This window comes from Haliaeetus leucocephalus, unplaced genomic scaffold, assembly GCF_000737465.1.
Source record: "Haliaeetus leucocephalus isolate CR32 unplaced genomic scaffold, Haliaeetus_leucocephalus-4.0 Scaffold1, whole genome shotgun sequence".
NCBI lineage: Eukaryota > Metazoa > Chordata > Aves > Accipitriformes > Accipitridae > Haliaeetus > Haliaeetus leucocephalus.
Window position 1 is genome coordinate 9,736,130 of NW_010972437.1, and position 6,558 is coordinate 9,742,687.

Genomic DNA, 6,558 nt, shown 5'->3' on the forward strand with positions numbered 1-6,558 from the left:
AGGATTTCCCCTGTTCCTTTCAGAGGAGTGTCCCTAGTCACTGCCTCTTTGCTCTTTTGGAAAGAAGCAGTTTTAAAGTATTTGGACAGGTAATAGGGGGAAGGGCCACAGACTACTCACTCTGTGTCACGGTCTGTTTGGATCTCTCAAAATTACAGAACAACATACTCTGTAAATTAAACTTTATTTTATGAGCTCATTAGGAAAGCAAACAAACATGACAAACAAGGGCTCAGTCACATTTGTACAGGCTAGTCTAGCACGTGAATTCACTAATTCATCACTTGTCATGAGGTTTCTAACTCACAAGTTCTCTAATTCATAACTTGCAATTCATTAATTCATAACTTGTAACTCGTGGACCTATGAGCAAAATAATTACCCAGCCAACAGTGAGAGTGCTCATCCTTCCTCCTCCATCAAGGTGCGGGTGTCCCCTGTATCACACTGGGAAGCAGAACATCAGCATTTTATCAACACTGTTTTAATCACAAATCCAAAACATAGGACCATACAAGCCACTATGAAGAAAATTAACTCTATCCCAGCCAAAACCAGTACAATCTCCACACCTTATTCCATACCATTTACATCATGCTCAGGTTCCACACTATCCAATAGATCCTCATTAGCCGCTTTCCCCCTTCCCATCCTTTGATATATACACAGATATCATTCCCTTAGTCTATGGACCATGCCTGTAAAATGTCCATAAAATGTCCATGAAATGTCCATTGACTTCATTAGTTCATGACCTGGATTCTACCTGTTATGGTGGTCACTCAGGACAGGAGAGGTGGTGTGTTGTGTGGAGTTATTGGGCACCAAAGCCAGCTCAGGTTGGGTCACTGCTGCACTTGCACTGCTTCTTGTAAGGCTTATCCTCCACTGGTGGTGGTTCCTGCAACTCGAACCATAGGTAACAACAATTTAAAGGTATATCCGTTACAATCTCTGCCTCTGGTCCATTTGGACACTGCAGTGTACTCCTCCCCTTACCTCTGCTCCAGTGTGGACCTATCCACAGACCACAGCCCCACCTGCTCCAGCGTGGGGCCAGAGATGCTTTGAGGTGTACCTGCTCCGGCATGGACTTATCCACAGGTCACAACCCCTTTGACTCAAGTTGACAGTGGAGCTCCAGCCTGTCCAGCACAGCAGCACAGGGACAGCAGTGATGCCCTGGCCTTTGGCCAGCCCAGGCACATGGCCATTGCTGTTATCAAAATGCTCCCAGGCACAGCCGGGTGAGATGATAAGCCCTACAGCAAACAAGCAGGAGCAAAAAGCAGCCACTAACAAGCACCAGACTTTAATGTACAGCAAGGCAAGCAAGCCCCATGGCAAGCACAGGACCCTGCCAATTAATAGCTAAGCAGCTATTAACAGCTATACATTCAGTCTAGCAAACTCCAATCAAATCTGTCGTTACCTCGAACCCTTTGAGCCCAATGCTGGGCACCGAAAAGGACTGTTGTGGTTTAACCCCAGTGGGCAGTTCAGCCCCACACAGCCACGTGCTCACTTCCCCCCAGTGGGGTAGGGGAGATAATCGGAAGGCAAAAAGTGAGAAAACTTGTGGGTTGAGATAAAGACAGTTCAGGAGGTAAAGCAAAAGTTGCACATGCAAGCAAAGCAAAATGAGGAATTCATGCACTACTTCCCATCGGCAGACACGTTTTCAGCCATCTCCAGGGAAGCAGGGCTCCATTAAACGTAATGGTGACTTGGGAAAAGAAACACCATAACTCTGAAAGTCCCCCCCTTCCTCCTTCTTCCCCCAGCTTTTTTTTGCTGAGCACAACATCACATGGTATGGAATATTCCTTTGGTCAGTTGGGGTCAGCTGTCTTGGCTGTGCCCCCCTCCCAGCTCCTTGTGCACCCCCAGCCCACTCGCTGGCAGGGCAGCCTGAGAAACGAAGGCTTTGACACTGTGCAAGCGCTGCTCAGCAATAGCTAACATATCCCTGCGTTATCAACAGTTTTCATCACAAACCCAAAACATAGCACCATACAAGCTGCTATGAAGAAAATTAACTCTATCCCAGCCAAAACCAGTTCAGTAAATAAAAAAAAAAAATTATTTAATTGACCAAAAAGTCAGCATGAATTTTCACTGTGTGAAAGACACAATAAGCTCAACAACTAAGAAAGGTACTTTATCTAGTTTTTATCAAGCTAACTTAATAGGAGGTGAATTCTTAATGTGTAGGGTTGGTAAAATGTGCACCCAGAATTACCTGTACATAAGCATCTGAAAATTACAAAAAGCTCTTCTGAAAATTGTTATCTGTTGAGTAGATCACACTGCTGTTGCAAAATGAAGGACCGCAGAGTGATACTGTCACGACAGCAGTCTTTCTCCTCTGTGAATGAAAAGGGGGGTTGTGCAAAGTGCCTCCAAAGGCTTCTAAAATACTGCCAAAGTGGCTAAATCATCCTTACAAGCTCTTTTCTCTGTTTTAAACGCATCGTTCTCAAGAATCTTTCAACTTGAAAGGAAATTAATTTCTAAGGTTAAGTCATCGAGCCATAACAAGAGAGATATGCTGACAATCACGTGCTCAAAGCATTTCAACGTCAGTTTATTCTACAGGATGAGACAAGTACCAGCAGCAGATAAACCATTCCTGATGCCTCGGAGCAAAATTTAAAGTTGAACTTTCCTCAGGAAGAATAAGGGTCTGTATTCTACTTGTTCATACTCATGTACAAAGTCCTACCACTTCTTGTACTTCCATGGTTCCTGGGAATGAGATCATAACCAATACTTAACATCTGGGACAGAGGAAAAATGTTGTAGGCATATGGTTACTCTTTCACTAGTACTAGAGACAGGGTCTTCTCATGAAGTGAAGAAAGAACCAGCTACTGTACTTTAGACTGTACGTTAACCTCATCTAACTTTTAGATGGTAAGGGTTAGGGAAGATGAATTCCAACCATCATGGCTGAGAACATATCATCTCATGCCAACAACCAAGCAAGGATCCATGGTCCATCTTATGACTTGCGATGTAAGAAGGGAACAGAGCTTGTGCCGCATGTGATGCTGATTCCAGGGTCCTTGGTTTACATCTTGTGCAGAGCTCTCTGTAAAATAGAAGATGTCTCCTTATCACTGAGTGAAAAATAAATTTTGTTTCACTGAATCCTTTCATCAGTGTTTTTCTAGTGACATCACAGGGGCTAATTTTAAAATGAAAGTTCTTATTAAAAATCTAACATCAAAAAAACCTTCTAGTCAAAATCCCAGATCCTCAGAGTCACTTCTCATTACAGTGTCAGACAAAATAGTCACTGGTTCAAAGTTCAGAAATTCAGTGTGACTGAAATTCACTCGGCAAGTCAAGACTTGTCTCCAGCTTTTTTCAGAGGTTTGAAAGATTTTATTCCAACAGATATTTTCCTCCATTGCCCTTTTATTTGAAGGTACCCAAACTAGCAAGGTTTTTAAAATTGTATTTTCAGCAGTAGGTGGCACTATAAAGTTTCTATCTTCATAATTATTCTAATACAAAATAATATAAAATGTTATGCAGATACATTAGAAAGAACTTCATCAAAATGTTAATAGTCCATTATCTGAAAATATGGCCAGATCCTTCCATTTTCCTATCATTTTTAAAAGAGCATGAAAATATCTTAGAATAAATTCTGATAATAAAATAAATGTTTTTCTAAATATTATGATTGACAAAAATTCTAATGCAAGAATAGGAATAATGAGACTGTCTAATATAAAAATAGGCAACTAAGAAAATGTAAAATTATATGTGTCATAAAAAGCTCTCTATACTCTTTGTTACCCTTCAGTACAGTACCACCGTGGGTTGTTCTTGAATATACTACTTCAGCTACTTCAAATTTCCTGGAAATTATATCTACCTTGTTTGCATATAAGCTGTAATATTGCAATAATGGGAATCCATACATATAGACTAGGCATGTAAGTTTTATAAGGTAAATGAATGTATACTAACAGGAATACAGCAACTTGAAAAGCATTTGGATTTTTCTGTGCTTGGCCAAAAGTTCATATTTACAAGTGGAGACCAAAGCATTACCTGTGGGCCCATATCCCTCTACGTATACCATATGGAGACGTTACTGTGTCCCAAATAAACTCCAGGATTAGAAAGATGCAACAGTAACTGAAAACATTTTCTTCAAAACTTTACTATACAAAAAACTATAAAGGGCAACTAACAAACAAGCCTGTGTTTCCAGGTATTTCAGGGTGTCTAATCAAATGAAAATAACAATATTGCAAAAGTATTGCTCGTACTTTGTTTCAGAAAGCTGCTGATGCCATACCCCTCATTCGTCAGTCGCATGCTGTGGGAATAGCGCAGTGAGATGCAGCATTTTCATTAGGCCGATTTTTGGATGGCTGCCTTCTCATCTGAAATGAAGTGCTGGTCTGCCTGAGCTCAAGGTGTGAAGATAAGGAAAGGAGAAAAGAAATTAAGCAAGGAACACAAATGAAATATATAGCCAGTGTTCTTTTATCTGGCCTGGACAGAAAGTGTCCTTGCCTTTTTTTTTCACCCCAGGCTCCAAGCAAGCTGCTTAGCTTTGCATACTATTTCGGCACTGTGATACAATCTATGCCAACGCCCAAGATTCACGTTTGCTTTTATTTTGCTTTCTATTAAATAAAGCATGCAGAAAAGACACCTTTATAGCTTGAGGGCAATTTTTCATGAACTGACATCGCATATTACTCATTTTGTACTAATGTGGCCTGCTTGCTGTTTCTTCTGTAATACTGAAAAAGTCCAAAGCTGGTACTTAATAAAAACATCATTTGCAAGGAGCTGGCAGCAGCTGTGCTTAAAGGATCTTTAACTTGTGACAGCCCACTTCTGTTTCTCCAGAGTCTCCAACAGAGTCCTTTCAGTTGGATTCAGTTGGGTTCACTTTCAGACCACAGAATAAAGTGGTACGACAAAAATAATACACAGGAATATACTTAAGATTTTGCTGCTGGTTCTCCATTGCAAATGATTTATTGTCACCGTCACCATGCATTCTCCCTCCACGGAATCGAAGCCCTAGCTTTGTGAGAGCTCCTTCAATGTACCCAGTTCATTCAGTGATGCAGCACATGTTCTGCTTAGACCTCCATAATATGTTTTGTGGCTCTATGGATGTGTTTTAACTAAACTTTCATTGTAAGGCAAGTGCTTGCACTATATCTAGTACAGTTATCAAACATGGATATAATAAATCTACTTACGATTACAAGTTGTTCTTCCTTCAGAGGGATGTATCAATTTCACATAATTACAGCAAGCAGTATCTATCTTTGGGTAGACACCCACCTGCAATGGGATGGTGCAAAGAATTTTTTTATTAGATTTATCCAGTTTATACACTCGTGCTATTTTTTAATTTATAAAGTCACACTCTTGTACCTTGAAGGGCAACTGTGAAAATGAGATCCTCACACTAGCCCTGTTTTACATCGTCAGGTTGCACGAGCACAGCTCAAGGGTTGTGAAAACCCAAAGCAGGCATAGTGCACCAGTCTGAGAGAGCCCACAGGAGCACTCCAGCTGCAACCCGCAGAAGCACCTGCAAAGGAACAGGTAGATCTTCTATTACGGCTAATAAGAGTGTCCTGATTCCACGCTATTTGGTTGTATCAGAGCACTTAAAGTAGCCTCAAAAATGGGTTCCGGGAGTCACCAAAGGATCATTTGAAAGGTATATAATGGCAGTGGCCATACCCTTTTCAAGGCTGTTATTTAGCGCACGGCATGGTTTAACTATTTGACTGCTTCTTGCATTTCCAAGTGGAATTCAGCTCGCTCTCTGACTAATGTCATTTACCGGATAGTGACAAGTGATTTCGGGTAAGACGCTCCAGTAATTTGGTAACCAGAACAGAGGGGTAGGCATCCAGGCCCGTGGCCCACCCGCTCCTACTTTTGGGTGTGCCGCGGCTCGCGCTTTCTGTAACGCCTGAGGAATACGGTCTGTTGGTGGATGCCTATTAAAGAGCTGGAGAAGTCAAAAGGCTGGCAAAACGTTATCAGGACCCGTGACATTACCGCTCTGTGCGGGACCTCGTCTGAAGGTAGACGTTCCCAAGAGCTCGTGCGTATCGAAGCCGCCCCCCGCCTCCTTCGCTCCGTTTTGGCTGGTTTGCAAGGCCGGTCACTCGTTTGGCGTTCCTCTGCTTGGCAGAGGGCAGCCGGTACGCAGGGCGCTCGGCGGGGCCGCTGCCGCGCCGCTCCGCCGCTCTGCTCCCCCGCATCACCCCCCCCTCCCCGCCCCGGGCTGCCCACCCGCGTTTTTGCCGTCGCTTCCATCTTTCCCGCACCAGTGCGGAACCCGCCGGCTGCACAGAGACGACAAGGGCGCTGCGAAGGCGAAACAGGCCGATACACACGCAGATGGGCAGCTGCGCCAAGGCACGAGAAAGAACGCACCGAGCCGCCCCCGGTTCCGGGGGGTCGCGCCGGCAACACCGACGCCTGCCCGCTGCGGCCGGGCCGAGGAGCCGCTGGCCGTTACCGGGGGCAAGGCGGGGGGGCGCGCCTCGCGGC

General features: G+C 43.7%; 1 protein-coding gene across 13 annotated transcripts in view; it reads right to left on the minus strand.

Annotated features, from left to right (window-relative positions):
* The window catches only part of AGPS (alkylglycerone phosphate synthase), a 92,659-nt gene extending 86,121 nt beyond the window's left edge, over positions 1-6,538 (minus strand). For 6 of the 13 annotated variants that reach the window (XM_010566130.1, XM_010566088.1, XM_010566112.1 and 3 more), the window contains exons 1-6: positions 6,402-6,538; positions 5,422-5,581; positions 4,290-4,428; positions 2,243-2,368; positions 767-901; positions 383-437 (exon numbers count right to left, since the gene is read on the minus strand). The gene's annotated coding sequence lies outside the window, so the exon portion shown is untranslated. Of the gene's footprint in view, positions 1-382; positions 438-766; positions 908-999; positions 1,263-1,432; positions 1,826-2,242; positions 2,369-4,289; positions 4,429-5,421; positions 5,582-5,839; positions 5,916-5,935; positions 6,087-6,401 lie in introns of those variants that run through there. The other 7 variants (XM_010566036.1, XM_010566046.1, XM_010566096.1 and 4 more) reach the window with 7 other exon arrangements.
* Positions 6,539-6,558: the final 20 nt, after the last annotated feature.